The following is a 16,054-nucleotide window of genomic DNA, read 5'->3' on the forward strand; positions in this document are numbered from 1 at the left end:
GGGCAGGTCCTTGAAACGCACATTTTCCACAACCCATTGGGTGATTTTATCATCAGGGCAATTAGGAAAACATTGCTGTGAAATGTTCAAACTGCTTAGATGTCCACTATATAATAGAATCTGTGTAAGCGGTGATTTATCACCCCTGTGTTATAGGAAAGGTAACTAGGACCCCACAAAACTCAGTAATGTGCCAAAATCTGTTCACATGGGCTCAGGAGAGCTGATTGTTAAATACTCAAGGAATTTGCAATTCATTGTTAAACCAATCATAGCTTGAAATCTGTCCCAGTAAGTAGTTACACTACACATTTCTCTTGGCCTTGGCCAGAGAGGAGCTTAAGGGTGCTGTTTCCTTCAGAGCACAGGACATTGATTGATGTGAACACTTCTCAGCTATTTTTGGTTCGTGGCTCATTCTAAATACTATATTGTCCTTTTCTATAGGGAATCCGTAAGTACTACATGCAGAACAGGACTGGTTTTTTTTTTGTTTGTTTGTTTGTTTGTTTTCTTTAAAGAACAGGTGTACTAGCATACCACCTAGCAAAAGTAATAAGTCTTGCTGTTAGTAACTGAGCCAAGTTTACCTGTGTCCTTACTACTGGTCTCGGTACTTGGGTCCAGACATTTTCTCCTCCTGCAATTAACATCCGTTATCACCTCTAGAACTTCCAGTCCTAGATAGATTTATTAAGGGCTCAAATTCTACAAAGGACCACCTTTGGTTGGTTCAGATTTTCCAATTAGAGGATCTAAGCATTGGCTTTACACAACAGGGTCATGTCTCCCTCTAATGGATGGTAAAGAGTAAGACAAGTAAGATTTCTGTTGTTGAATCAGAAGACTGTATAATTAATCTCTATTGTGTATAACATGTGTCACATGTGTTGAAACAATATGTAGTAATTTATTCAGCTAATTTCCAAGGGCAGCACAAAAATGTCCTTTTGTTTTCATTTACTCACTATTTCATTCTTTCAATATTTATTATTTACTTAAATATGTGTCAGATGTTGAGGTATAAGCCTATGAATGGATACCATGCAAAGGCAAAAAATGAATGAGAAAACTCATGATATGAAAGATTGCCGAGATATATAGTATTGGTTAAAGGTCTCTGGGTGACTCAGGAAGTTAAGCGTCTGCCTTTGGCTTAGGTCATGATCCCAAGGTCCTGGGATTGAGCCCTGCGTCATGCTCCAAGCTCAGTGGGGAGTCTGCTCAAGTATTCTCTCTTTCTGTATCTGCTCCTCCCCACACATGCTCTCAATCACTCTCTGGAATAAATAAGTCTTAAAAAAAAATAAAATAAGGATCTCCTAGGTGGCTCAGTCGATTAAGTATCTGCCTTTAGCTCAGGTCATGATACTAGCATCCTGGGATCAAGCTCTGCATCCAGCTCCTTGCTCAGTGGGAAGCCTGCTTCTCTCTGCCTCCCACTCTCCCTGCTTGGGCTCTCACTCTGTATGTGTCAAATAAATAAATACCTTTATTTATTTATTTATTATTTTTTAAAATTTTATTTATTTATTCATGAGAGACACACAGAGAGAGAGGCAGAGATACAGGCAGAGAGAGAAGCAGGTTCCATGCAGGGAGCCCGACATGGGACTCAATCCCAGGACTCCAGGGTCATACCCTGGGCCGAAGGCAGATGCTCAACCGCTCAGTGCCACCCAGGCGTCCCTATATCTTTTTTAAAAGAATATAAAAAATAATAAAATAATTTAAAAATAAAAATAAATAAATAATAAAAGAATTTAAAAATAAAATGCTAAAAAATATCATTTGTTTAAAAGGAAGGATAAAGAATACACATACACAAGTCACATAAAATATCTCCAGAAATAAAAAAAAAACAACAAACTATTAACGCTAAATGGTTTCCTCCTAGAAAGAGAAGAATATCTGCAAAACAGAGGTAAGAGAAAGTTTTCACTATAATCCTTTTATATTTTTTTATTTATTTTTTAATTTAAATTCAATTTGCCAACATACAGTATAATACCCAGTGCTCATCCCAGCAAGTGCCCTCCTCTTTTTATATTTTTAATTGTGAACCATGTTGATATAGGAAAGACATTAGGGTTCGAAGCCAACAGCCAAGGAAGAATTCTTGAAATAACCTTAGTGCAAAAAGGAGGTTTTATTAAAGTACAGAGACAGATCTGTGGGCAGAAGGAGCTGCACTTCCTGCCCAGGAGTGGCTCATTATATACTTTCAAGTTGAGAGGAGATCAGAGAAGACCACAAGTCTCTAAGGAATTTTGGAAGCAAAGTTTCCAGGACCTTGAGGGGGCTAGCTATTGTTAGGAAAGTGTTATTTATTACTGTCTAATAAAACCTGGGTCATGAGATCTTTCAGATGTATATTAGTGGGTGGGTCATATGCTTGGGGGATGATTCCCAACATGTATCATGTGGGGTAGAGATAAAGGAGTTTCTTTTTTTTTAAAGATTTTATGTATTCATTCATGAGAGACACAGAGAGAGAGGCAGAGACATAGGCAGAGAGAGAAGCAGGCTCCAAGCAGGGAGCCTGATGTGGGACTCGATCCCAGGACTCCTGGATCATGCCCTGGGCTGAAAGCAGGGGCTCAACCGCTGAGCCACCTAGGCATCTCGAGATAAAGGAATTCCTAAAGGAGTTTTTATAGGTTAAAGGAGACTTACAGAATCCTGGGGGTCAGCCAAGATGGCCTTTTGCCCTTAGCAAAGTATTCACATCCAGGCAGCTGAGTTCCTAGAGAAATGTCATTCTGTCTATTTCAAGAACTTGTCGATGGGCTGTAGATAGTAAGGATATTTAATAATTTTTCCTCTGCCTTAGTTTCCCACATCACATGTGAAGGTATTTCCTAATCAAAAATAAACATTGGAAATTAGTAAAGCAGAAGTGAATGAGGCAGGGCCTGAGTTCAGTTACAAGGGAGGAAATTTATATACACATAGAATAACTGTGTATAGAAGCATGCAGAGTGCTAGTGAGCACAGGAAGAAGCACTTAATCTAACTGGGTGGGGAGAGGACCTGGAGGCAGGAAAGTTCCTTAGGAGGTCAGGTCAGGGAGGACCTTCTATGCCAAGCTAAAGAGCTTTCATCTTATTCTGTAGGCAACAAGCCACTCAAAGACTTTAACAGGAAAGGAACAAGTAGATTCCATTTTAAAGGATCATTCCTGAAAGGAGAGCCCAAAATGGTGAAGGAGTAGGAGACCTTAGTTTTGTCTGGTCACAGGAATTCAACTAGATAGCTATCAAATCATTCTCAGCACCTGTGAACTCAACCGGAGATTAAAGAATAGCTGCAACTCTACAAATAGAAAAGCCACTTGGAGAAGTGAATGCAAGGTGATCTATGGGAAGATAAACCTCAGGGGGAGAGAGCCTCTGTCAGCTGGCTACCAGAAAGTGACAGAGTGGTGGAGCGCAAAAGCTGAACTTTTAGAAGTCAACTCTGGTAAGGGACTCCCTGCCTGAATGGTGCTCAGGTGATGATGGGGAAGTGGAATCCTAGGTGTGCCAGTGTAGTGTCAGGATCCTCAGGGTTGCAGGAAGACCCAGGGTGCCTGAGTCCAGCAGAGTTCCCAGGCATCAGAGCGGGGAAACCAGCTGCCTTCAGCGAGCCCAGGAGTGGGGTCTCAGCTCAGGAGTTGCCATAAACCACGAATAGCAGCACCATGGGGCGAGTGCCCGAGCATGTCACAGGAGTTTCCAGGATTTGGAGACTCAAATCCGGTCTCATGCCTGAGACAGAAAGGTTGGTCCCAGGCTGGGTGAGCACAGAATGTGGAGGGAGACCAGGCAGACAGGAAGGATTGACTGCTTTTCCCTGAGGGTGCACTGAGGAGTGAGGCCCCGAGCTTTTGTCTCTGAGACTGGAGATTGGGAGGCCGCCATTTTCACCTTCATCCTCTAAAGCTAGGCAGAAAGCCTTCAGAGAACAAAAGCCACAAAGAACAATCTGGAGCAGATTAGTTAGCCCGGCCCCAAGGCAAGAGCAGTGCGATTCCATCCCATCCCCGGCAAAGACACGGGAGAATCAAGGCAACAGGCCCCTCCCCCAGAAGATCAACAAGAACATGGGCTAAGACCAAGTTTACCCATTATTGAGAACTGCAAAACTCCAGCACTAGGGGAATATGGCATATAGGATTCATGGTTTTTCTCCCACAATTCTTTAGTCTTTCAATTTTAATTTTTTCTCTTTCCTTTTTCAACCAATTTATTTTATCAACTCATTTTTTTAAGATTTTATTTATTCATGAGAGACACAGAGAGGGAGACGCAGACACACAGGCAAAGGGAGAAGCAGGCTGCATGCAGGGAGCCCGATATGGGACTCGATCCTGGGTCTCCAGGATCACGCCCTGAGCCAAAGGCAGACGCTCAACTGCTGAGCCACCCAGGTGTCCTCAACTCATTTTCTAAGTCTTTTAATTTTCAGTTTCACAGTTACATTCTATCCTTTCATTGTATTTAATTTTATTTTTTGTACATATATGTTTTTCTTTATAATTTTGGGATCGAGTTTTCTAACAAATGGACCAAAATACACACAGAATCCAGTGTATTCTGTTCTGTTCACCTGTCTGATTATATTCTTGTTTCTCTGGGGTCATTGTTGCCATTTTAGTATTTTGTTCATTCATTCATCTATCCTTCTCTGTACAGAATGACAAAACAGAAAAACCACAAAAAAGAGAACAAGAGGCAGTACTGACGGCCAGAGACCTAATCAGTACGGACATAAGTAAGATGTCAGAACCAGAGTTCAGAATAATGATTATAAAGATACTAGCTAGGCTTGGAAAAAGCATAGAAGACACTAGAGAATCCCTTTCTAGAGAAATTAGAAGAACTTAAATCAAGTCAAAATCAAAAAGGCTATTAATGAGACACAGTAAAATGGAGACTGACTGCTAGGATAAATGAGGCAGAAGAGAAATTTAGTGATATAGAAGACTAAATGATAGAGAATAAAGAAGTCACAGAAAAAGATAAACAGTTACTGGATCACAAGGAGATAATATGAGAGATAAATGGTACCATAAAGAATAATTATGGATCCCTGAATCCATAATTATTAGAATCCCTTAGAATAATTGGGATCCGGGATCCCTGGGTGGCGCAGCGGTTTGGCGCCTGCCTTTGGCCCAGGGCGCGGTCCTGGATACCCGGGATCGAATCCCACGTCAGGCTTCCGGTGCATGGAGCCTGCTTCTCCCTCTGCCTGTGTCTCTGCCTCTCTCTCTCTCTCTCTCTCTCTGTGTGTGTGTGTGTGACTATCATAAATAAATAAATAAATAAATAAATAAATAAATAAATAAATAAATAAATAAATAAATAAAATTAAAAAAATAAAAATAAAAATAAATAAAAAATGAGGAAGGACACTATATCATAATTAAAGGGTCTATCCAACAAGAAGATCTAACAATTGTAAATATTTATGCCCCTAACATGGGAGCAGCCAATGATATAAGTCAATAGCAAAATTAAAGAAACACATTGATAATAATACAATAATAGTAGGAGACTTTAACACCCCACTCACTGCAATGACAGATCATCTAAGCAGAAGATCAAGAGGGCAACAAGGGCTTTGAATGACACAATGGACCACATGGACTTCACAGATATAGTCAGAGCATGCCATTCTAAAGCAACAGACTACACATCCTTCTTGAGTGCACATGGAACGTTCTCCAGAATAGATCATATACTGGTTACAAATCAGGTCTCAAATGGTACCAAAAGATTGGTGGATCATTCTCTACATATTTTCAGACCACAATGCTTTGAAACTGGAACTCAAGTCACAAGAGGAAATTTGGAAAGAACTCAAATTTATGGAGGCTAAAGAGCATCCTACTAAAGAATGAATAGTTCAACCAGGAAATTAAAGAAGAATTTTTTAAAATTCATAGAAACAAATGAAAATGAAAACACAACTGTTCAAACTTTTGGGAGCAGCAAAGATGATACTAAGAGGGAAGTATATAGCAACACAAGCCTTTCTCAAGAAATAAGAAAGGCCTCAAATACACAACCTAATCTTACACCTAAAGGAGCTGTAGAAAGAACAGCAAAGAAAGCCTAAACCCAGCAGAGTAAGGGGATTAATAAAGATTAGAGCAGGAATTAATGAAATAGAAACCAAAAGAACAGTAGAACAGATCAGCAAAACTAGGAGCTGGTTGTTTGAAATAATTAACAAGATTAATAAACTCCTGGCCAGACTTATCAAAAAGAAATGAGAAAGGACCCAAATAAAATCATGAATGAAAGAGGAGAGATCACAACCAACACAGAAGAAATACAATTATAAGAACACAATATAAGAGCAACTATATGCCAACAAATTAGGCACCCTGGAAGAAATGGATGCATTCCTAGAGATGTATAAACTACCAAAACTGAAACAGAAAGAAATAGAAAACCTGAACAGACCCATAACCAACAAGGAAATTGAAGCAATAATCAAAAATCTCCTAACAAACAAAGAGTCCAGGGCCAGACAGCTTTCCAGGGGAATTCTACCAAACATTTAAAGAAGAATTAATACCTATTCTTCTGAAGCTGTTTCAAAAAATAGAAATGGAAGGAAAACTTCCAAACTCTTTCTATGAGGCCAGTATTACCTCGGTCCTCAAACCAAAGACCCACCAAAAAGGAGAATTATAGACCAATATCCCTGATGAACAAAGATGTCAAAATTCCCACCAAGATACTAGCCAATAGGATCCAACAGTACATTTGAAAGGATTATTCATTACGACCAAATGGGATTTATTCCTGGGCTGCAAGGGTGGTTCAACATCTGCAAACCAGTCATTGTGATACACTACATAAATAAGAGAAAGGACAATAACCATATGATCTGCTCAATAGATGCACAAAAAGCATTTGACAAAGTACAATATCTTTTCTTGATTAAAACTCTTCACAGTGTAGGGATAGAGGAAACATACCTCAATATCATAAAAGCCATATATGAAAAGCCCACAGCAAATATCATTCTCAATGGGGAAAAACTGAGAATTTTTCCCCTAAGATCAGGAACATGGACCACTGCTGTTCAACATAGTACTAGAAGTCCTAGCCTCAGCAATCATACAACAAAAAGAAATAAAAGTCAGCAAAGAAGAAGTCAAACTCTCACTCTTTGCAGATGACATGATACTCTATATGTAAAAAAAAAAAAAAAAAAAGAGATAACTAGGAATAAACCCAAGCAAAAAGGTAAAAGATCTGTATCCTGTAGATACAGATACAAAACTATAGAATTTCTTATGAAAAAAAATGAAGAGGACATAAAGAAATGGAAAAACATTCCATGCTCATGGATTGGAAGAGCAAACATTGTGAAAATGTCTATATTACCCAGAGCAATCTACATATTCAGTGTAGATTCAATCTTTATCAAAATATGATCAACATTTTTCATAGAGTTGGAACAAATAATCCTAAAATATGTATGGAACCAGAAAAGACCCTGAATAGCCAAAGGAATGTTGAAAAGGAAAACCAAAGCTGGTGGCCCTGTGGAGGCAGAGAAAAATTAAGGCCATCCCACCTAGCATTAGCACAAGTACAGCCATCTTAGGCCCCTGTGAATAAGAGCTGAACTTTACGGGAAAAACTGCAGAATGTCCTCAATGTCCTCGGCAGGGAATCCCATATCAGAAAGACAACAGAGCCCATGCCCATGGTAGAAAGTCCCATATTAGAATGAGAACAGAGCTCAATGCCCTTGAAAGCCCCATATCAGAATGTAAACAGAACTTGAGGAATTCCTCCACCCCTTCTTAAAATCCCCTAGATGAGCCTATAAAAAACCCAGCTGTAACCCACTTCAGGGTCCAAGTCCCTGATCCACTGTGTCGGGTATACTTGGACCCAAGCTCGAGCTTGCTAATAAACCCTCGTGTGCTTGCATCGGTGTCGGCTCCTTGGTGGCTTCTCGGATTCGCAATCTTGGGCACAACAGGCACCACAATTCCAGACGTCAAGCTCTATTACAAAGCTGTAATCATCAAGACATTATGGTACTGGCACAGAAACAGACACACAGATTAATGGAACAGAATAGAGAACCCAGAAATGGACCCTTAACTCTACGGTCAATTAACCTTCGACAAAGCAGGAAAGAATACCCAGAGGAAAAAAAGCCTCTTCAACAAATAGTGTTGGGAGAATGGGACAGTCACGTGCAGAAGAATGAAACTGGGCCATTTCCTTACACCACCCACAAAACCAGACTCAAAATGGATGAAAGACCTAAATGTGAGGCAGGAATCCATCAAAATCCTAGAGGAGAACCGAGGCAGCAACATTGCTCTGTGACCTTGGCCAAATCAACTTCTTGCTAGACACATCTCCAAAGGCAAGGGAAACAAAGGAAAATGAACTACTGGGACTTCATTAAGACAAGAAGCTTTTGCACAGCAAAGGAAAATGTCAACAAAACCAAAAGATAACCTACAGAATGAGAGAAGATATTTGCAAATGTCGTATCAGATAAAGGGCTAGTATCCAAAATGTATAAAGAACTTATCTAACTCAACACCCAAATAACAAATAATCCAATCAAGAAACGGGCAGAGGACATGAGCAGTCCTCAGGAACAGCAATACCCACAATAGCCAAATTATGGAAAGAGCCCAGATGTCCATCAAAAGATGAATGGATAAAGAAGATGTGATTATATGTGTGTGTGTGTGTGTGTGTGTGTGTGTACACAGGAATACTACTTAGCTATCAGAAAAATGAAATCTTGCCATTTGCAACACCATGAATAGAACTAGAGGATATTATGCTAAGTGAAATAAGTCAATCAGAAAGACAATCATCATATGCTATCATTCATATGTAGAATTTAAGAAACAAAACAGAGGGTCATGGGGAAGAGAGGAAAAAATAAAACAAGATGAAATCAGAGAGGGAGACAAACCATAAGAGACTCTTAATCATAGGAGAAAAACTGAAGGTTGCTGGAGGGGAGGGGGTGGTGGATGGGGTAACTAGGTAATGGACATTAAGGAGCACACATGATGTAATGAGCACTGGGTGTTATTTAAGAATGATGAATCAGTAGAATCACTGACCTCTACATCTGAAACTAATAATACATTATATGCTAATTAATTGTACTTATTTTTTTAATTAATTGAAGTTTTAAAAACTTCATAAAGACAACTTATGGAATCTATTCAGATTACTTGTTCTTGCTCTGTAGAGAAGAATGTCCATCACCTGATGAATCAATCAAGAAGAATTGGTGTATATATATAATATACATATACAATGAAATATTACTCATTCATGAAAAAGAATGAAGTCTTGCTATTTGCAACAATATGGATGGAACTAGAGTGTATATGTTAAGTGAGATAAGTCAGTCAGAGAAAGACAAACACCATATGATTTCACTCATGTGGAATTTAAGAAACAAATGAACATAGAGGAAGGGAAGAAAAAATAAAATAAGATGAAAACAGAGACGGAGGCAAACCATAAGAGACTCTTAATGATAGAGAAGGAACTGAGGGTTGATGGAGGGAAGTAGGTGGGGGATGGGCTAGATGTGTGAATGGGGATTAAGCATTGGGTGCTGTGACGAACACAGGATGTTTTAGATAAGTGATCAATCACTGAGTTCTACTCCTGGAACCAATATTGCACTGTATGTTAACTAACTAGAATTTAAATTAAAAATAAATAAATAAATAAATAAATAAATAAATAAATAAATAAGTTCCCCTTCCTTCCAGCAGCCCTAGGCAAAATGGCAGAAAGAGCAGTTAGATTTTCTCCTTCTCATTGCCTCTCCCAACTACATCTGGCACCACCTCATCTTCCTCCCACCTCCCCTCTCCCCTCATCTCCGTCTCATCTCCCCTCATCTCCTCCCCACCTTCCTTCATCTCCTCTCCACTCTCCTCATCTCCCTCCTACCTCCCTCATCTCTTCCCCTCCCCTCATCTCCTTCCCACCTCTGGTAATCTCCTTTCACCTCTCATCATCTCCTTCCCAACTCCCCTCAGCCCTATCTCAGCTTCCCTGTGCTTTGTGGTTCTTCTTCTCTGTTGCACTGGAGATGTAGGTTTTCTCTCCTTTCCCCAAATCAAATCTCCTGAAATATCATCACATTAAGACAGAGAAGGATTGAGATCTTAAAATAAAACTCTAAGGCTGGAATTTTAGGCATCGCCCAGCACTGAGGATGAGTGGGGGCTAGAAAGGCAGCCAGTCTTTTTGCAGGTCGTTGGTACAGTATGGTTTTCATGGATGTTTCTTCTGTCACACTAAGCACTCCTTATCAGTTTTGATTCTCTATTGGAGAGGGAAAATGTGTAAACTGATCTCCAGGAGATTCTTCTCACCTTGTGCCCAGCTTTCCACAACAAAAACAAGAGAGATGAAAGGAAATTAGACAGGGATGGCTCATATTCAGGTGACTTTCCACAGCAGACTACCAGAGCAAGACCTGAGAAAGTCCTTTCTTTAGGCCCTAAAACATTTTGGGGACCGTGGGAAAGGGTATAAATTAAGGCTTCCAGGGATCCCTGGGTGGCGCAGCGGTTTGGCGCCTGCCTTTGGCCCAGGGCGCGATCCTGGAGATCCGGGATCAAATCCCACGTCAGGCTCCCGGTGCATGGAGCCTGCTTCTCCCTCTGCCTGTGTCTCTGCCTCTCTCTCTCTCACTGTGTGCCTATCATGAATAAATAAAAATTTAAAAAAAAAAAATTAAGGCTTCCATGTTATACATTTAAATTTTAAGCATAATCAACAAGCCAACAAATTGTTAAACAAAATGTATTTTATTGTACAAATAATTTTGCACATATACCTTTGAGATGACAAAAATTGAAAAATGTGTATAAAACTGTGGTTTGCCAGGACTGAAAGTTGGCAAAATATCAAAGATGACTGAATTTTATCATTATCATGCATGTCTGGCTTTTGTTGATAGGACAACACTGTTTGGATGAATAATAATATTTGAATGAATACTAACATGAAAACATACATAATTCACAATTACACCCTAAATGTTGTTGTTCTAGTCTATTTGGACCACTGTAACAAAATACCACAGGCTAGGTGGACTTATAAACGATAGACATTTATTCTCACAATTCTGGAAGCTGGGAATCCAAGACCAGGGTGCCAGAATGGTTGGTTCTGGTGAAAGCCCTCTTCTGTATTGCAAACTGTCTACTTGCTAGTGGAAGATAGGAGGGATCTCTCTGAGGTCTTTATTATAAGGGCACTAACTCCATGAGACTCCACCCTCATGACCTAATCTCCTCCCAAAAGCCCCCAAAGGCCCTACTTCCTAATACTGTCACCTTGGGCATTAGGTTTCAATATATGAATTTTGAGGACACACAAATAATGAGACCATAGCAGTTACATCTCTTGACTTTGTTTCAGAAATTCACCAATTATTTTAATTGAACTTTTATATAATTTATGTTCTATTATCTAAAGAGTAAAAAAAAGTAATTGTTTTTCAAATTGTAATTCCAAAGTGAACAAAGGCTGAATATATATTTACCCCAAAAAGTAACTTATAGTATTCAAATGGAAAAGTTAAAATTACATGGGGCACCTGGGTGCCTCAGTGGGTTAAGCATCTGCCTTTGGTTTGGGTCATGATCCTGGGGTTTTGGGATCAAGTCCCATGTCACTCTCCTTGCTCAGGAGGGAGTATGCTTTTCCCTCTGCACCCCCCTGCCCCCAGCTTATGCTTGCTCACACTCTCAAAATAACATATCTTTTAAAAATTGCCCTTAAATGCTTTCAAAAGAGCTATTTTCTTCTAAAATGTCACAAACTGCTTATGAAAATGAACAGGCAAAATATGTCATAGTCTTAAAATATTGAGATTTTAAATCAAAACTATTTAAAGCTTAACTTTTAAAAATTGAATATATTACATGAAACATTTTTAAAAACATAAAACTAATCACAACTTTAGCATTTAATGTCTATCTGGCTGATAAAGTAAAGAAGCATGCATGGTATGTCTAGGGGGGTAAAGCATGTGACCCTCGCTCTTGGGATTGTGAGTTCAAACCCTACATTGGGCAGAGAGTTTACTTAAAAAGTGGGAGGGCAGCCAGGGTGGTGCAGCGGTTTAGCGCCACCTGCAGCCCAGGGTGTGATCCTGGAGACTAGGGATTGAGTCCCACGTCGGGCTCCCTGCATGGAGCCTGCTTCTCCCTCTGCCTGTGTCTCTGCCTCTCTCTCTCTCTCTCTCTCTCTTTCTCATGAATACATAAATAAAATCTTAAAAAAAAAAAAGCAAAAGAGAGAGAAGCATGCATGTTATGTCTAGACCTATCTGTATACAAATTTAAAAGTTAATGTGAAGGGTTTAATGGTGCAGAATGTACTTCAGCTGTTATGTACAGATGTTACAGATACTGTGCAAATTCCTGAATAGCTCTGGAACCATGAAATAAAACATGAAGAGGGGATGCCTGGGTGGCTCAGCGGTTAAACGTCTGCCTTTGGCCTAGGGTGTGATCCTGGAGTCCCTTGCAGGGAGCCTGTTTCTCTCTCTGCCTGTCTCTGCCTCTCTCTGTGTCTCTCATGAAAAAATAAATAAAATCTTAAAAAAAAAAAAAAACATGAAGAGAAGCAAGAAAATGGGACGACAGGAAAATGATAATTAAGCAAGAGATGATTACATTTTGGCTCTCTGAGGAGAATTAGCCAAACTAGTTTTTCTTCTTACCCAAGTGCTTCTGTTCAACTCCATCCTGCCTTCAAAGTAATGTCCATCTCTGCCACCAGCATCAACACAAAACTTCATGGCATTCTGACACAGTGAGATTTTATTTCAAGGACACAGGACCTAGCAAAAGAAAAATAAAGACCATTCTATTCCCCGTTTGTTTAGAATTTCTACCAAGAGTGGACACTGGATTCTGTCAAATGCTTTTTTGTGTCAACTGTGATCTGAATGTTTGTGTGCTTCCTTCATAAATCATATGTTGAAATCTTAACCCCCCAAAATTATGGTATTAGTAGGTGGGACCTTTGGGAGGTGGTCAGTCACAAGGGAGGGGAATCATCATGAATGGGATAAGTGCCCTTATAAAAGAGGCTCCAGGGATATTCCTTGCCCCTTCCACCATATGAAGACACAGAGAAAAGGTACCAGCTCTGAATCAGAAAGTTGGTTCTCACCAGACAACACATCAAATCTACTAACATTTGAGCTTGCGCTTCGAGCCTCCAGAATGGTGAGAAATAAATGTCTGTTGTTTGTAAGGTACCCAGTCTATAGAATTTTATTATAACAGCCAGGAAGGACTAAAACAGCATCTGTTGAGGTAATGGTTCTTATTTCTTATTTGTTAATATGGTGAACATGAGGGTTTTTAATTTTTATTTAAATTTAAGTTAACATACAGAACAATATTGGTTTCAGGAGTTTGTTGATTTTTTTTTTAAATGAATTCTTAAATTCCTAGGATAAAGCCCAGTTGGTCATTATGTATTAATCCATTTTACATACAGTTAGATTTTTTTTTTTTTAAGATTTATTTATTTGAGGGCAGCCCAGTTGGCTCAGCGGTTTAGTGTCACCTTCAGCCCAGGGCCTGATCCTGGAGACCTGGGATCGAGTCCCACGTCGGGCTGCCTGAGTGGAGCCTGCTTCTCTCTCTGCCTGTGTCTGTGCCTCTCTCTCTTTCTGTGTCTCTCATGAATAAATAAATAAAATCCTAAAAAAAAAAAAAAGATTTATTTATTTGAGGTGGGGGGAGGAGAGAGAAACCCAAGCAGACTCCACACTGAGCATGGAGCCCTACAGCGCTTGATCACAACCTGAGCCAAAACCAGGAGTCAAATGCTCAACCAACTGTGCCACCCACATACCCGTACATACCATAGATTTAATTTGCTAAACTTTTCTTGGCAACTGATCTGTGGTTTTCTTTTCTTGGAATATCTTTGTCAGGTTTTAATATCAAAGTAATGCTCTCAACCTAGAATGAGTTGCTATTTGTTTTCTATTTGTTGCGTGACTTCTTTGGGAGTTTTTTCCTTTTCTTTTGTGTTCTTTGGGATTTATAATTTTATGTTAAAACTCCATGCTACATTTTGTTTATTTGTTTAAAAGCCCAATTATCTTTTGAAGAGATTTAAATTTAAACATCCTGTATATTTACTCATGTAGTTGGCATTTCTGGTGTAGATATGGGTTCTAGCATATATGTAGATTTCCATCTGGTATCATTTTCCTTCTGCCTAAAAAACCTACATTTCAAAGAAATGAAGGGTACCTGGCTAGCTCAGTTGGTAGAGCATGTGACTCTTGATCTCAGGGTTCTGAGTTTGAGCCTCATATTGGGTGTAGAGTTTACTTAAAAATAAAATATTTTTAAAAACTTACCATTTAAAAGAAAAAAATAAAGAAATGAGCTATGAAGCCACACAAAAAAAGATATGGAAGCATCTTAAATGTATATTTCTAAGTGAAAGAAACCAGTCTGAAAAGTCTATATACTGTGTGTTTACAAACATACAACATTCTGGAAAAGGCAAAACTATGGAGACAGTATAAAGATTAGTGTTTGTCAGGAGTTCAGGGAGGGGAGTGGGAGCACAGAGCATTTTTAGGGCAGTGAAACCATTCTGTGTTATATTGTAATCAGAGATACATGAATATGCATTTGTTAAAATCCATAGAATAGTACAACACAAAGGGTAAACCCTAACTATGGACATTAGTAAAAAATGTGTCAATATAGAGTTGATCACTAATAATGAATGGACCACAGTGAGGCAAAATGTCAATAAGGAGAAACTGTGTGTGTGGAGGGGGAAGAGGTATAAGGTAACACTGTATTTCCTGTGCAATTTTTCTGTAAACTTAAAACTACTCTAAAAATTGAAGCCTATTTTTAAAACGTACTTGATTTTTTTTATAGTGCAGATCTGCTGGTGATTACTTCTTTCAGCTTTTTATGTCTGAAACATATTTGTTTTTACCTTCATTTTTGACAGATATTTGTATTTTATAATATTCGTAATTTCTAGGTTAACAATTTTTTGTTGCTGTTACTATCAGGATGTTATACAACTATTAATCAATTGTGTATTTTAATGAGAAAACTGTGGTCATCCTTATCTTTTTTCCTCTGGGCACAACATTTTTTTCTTTTCTAGCTTCCCTTGTTTCTCTCCATCACTGTATCAATCAGAGTTTGAGCAGAGGATCAGAACAAAAAGGAGATTCATCACAAAGCATTGGCTTGGGCAAGCCTGAAATCCACAAGACAGGTAGTTAGGAAGAGCACTGGAACTCTCATACATAGGAAGAATTTCATCTTCTGGGAACAAGCTACATCTGACCTCTCTACCTGGGGAAGACCATAGGGGGCTTTGCCCACTTCTCTCTCTGACCAGTTTACTTCATTTACTTCTAGCTCCTTTCTGAGATTTCAGATCCTTCTGGCCTTTTGGCACTATTGCTAGGATCTGCAAGTCTACCTTCATTCCTTGTATATTTTGTGGAGATAAAGATGGAAACGGGCCACATTAAGAAACATACATCAATATTGAGCTATTTCTGGAATATCATGGTCCAGTATTTGTTTCAGAACTTTGAACAGAAACTTGACTGGATCTAGGGTGTTTGACATTGCCATCCTGAAAGACACTGATGAGAGAATCAATCAGTTTATTTCATGGAATTCATGGGCTGAGAGAATTTATTCCTCTCTTAGAATTCTGAATGGAAAAAATAAATAAATAAATAAAAATAAAAATAAAAAAAAAAAAAAAAAAAAAGAATTCTGAATGGAGGGGCACCTGGGTGGCTCAGTTGGCTAAGCATCTGCCTTCCCCTCAGGTCATGATCCCAGGGTCCTGGGATGGAGCCCTGTGTCAGGCTCCCTGCTCAGTGGGGAGCCTGCTTCTCCCTCAACCTCTGCCACTCTCTCTCTCTCTCTCTGTCAAATAAATAAATAAAATCTTAAAAAAATAATAATAATTCTGAATGGCAATTTTGGCTAGATTGTCTCTGG

This window comes from Canis aureus, chromosome 9, assembly GCF_053574225.1.
Source record: "Canis aureus isolate CA01 chromosome 9, VMU_Caureus_v.1.0, whole genome shotgun sequence".
NCBI lineage: Eukaryota > Metazoa > Chordata > Mammalia > Carnivora > Canidae > Canis > Canis aureus.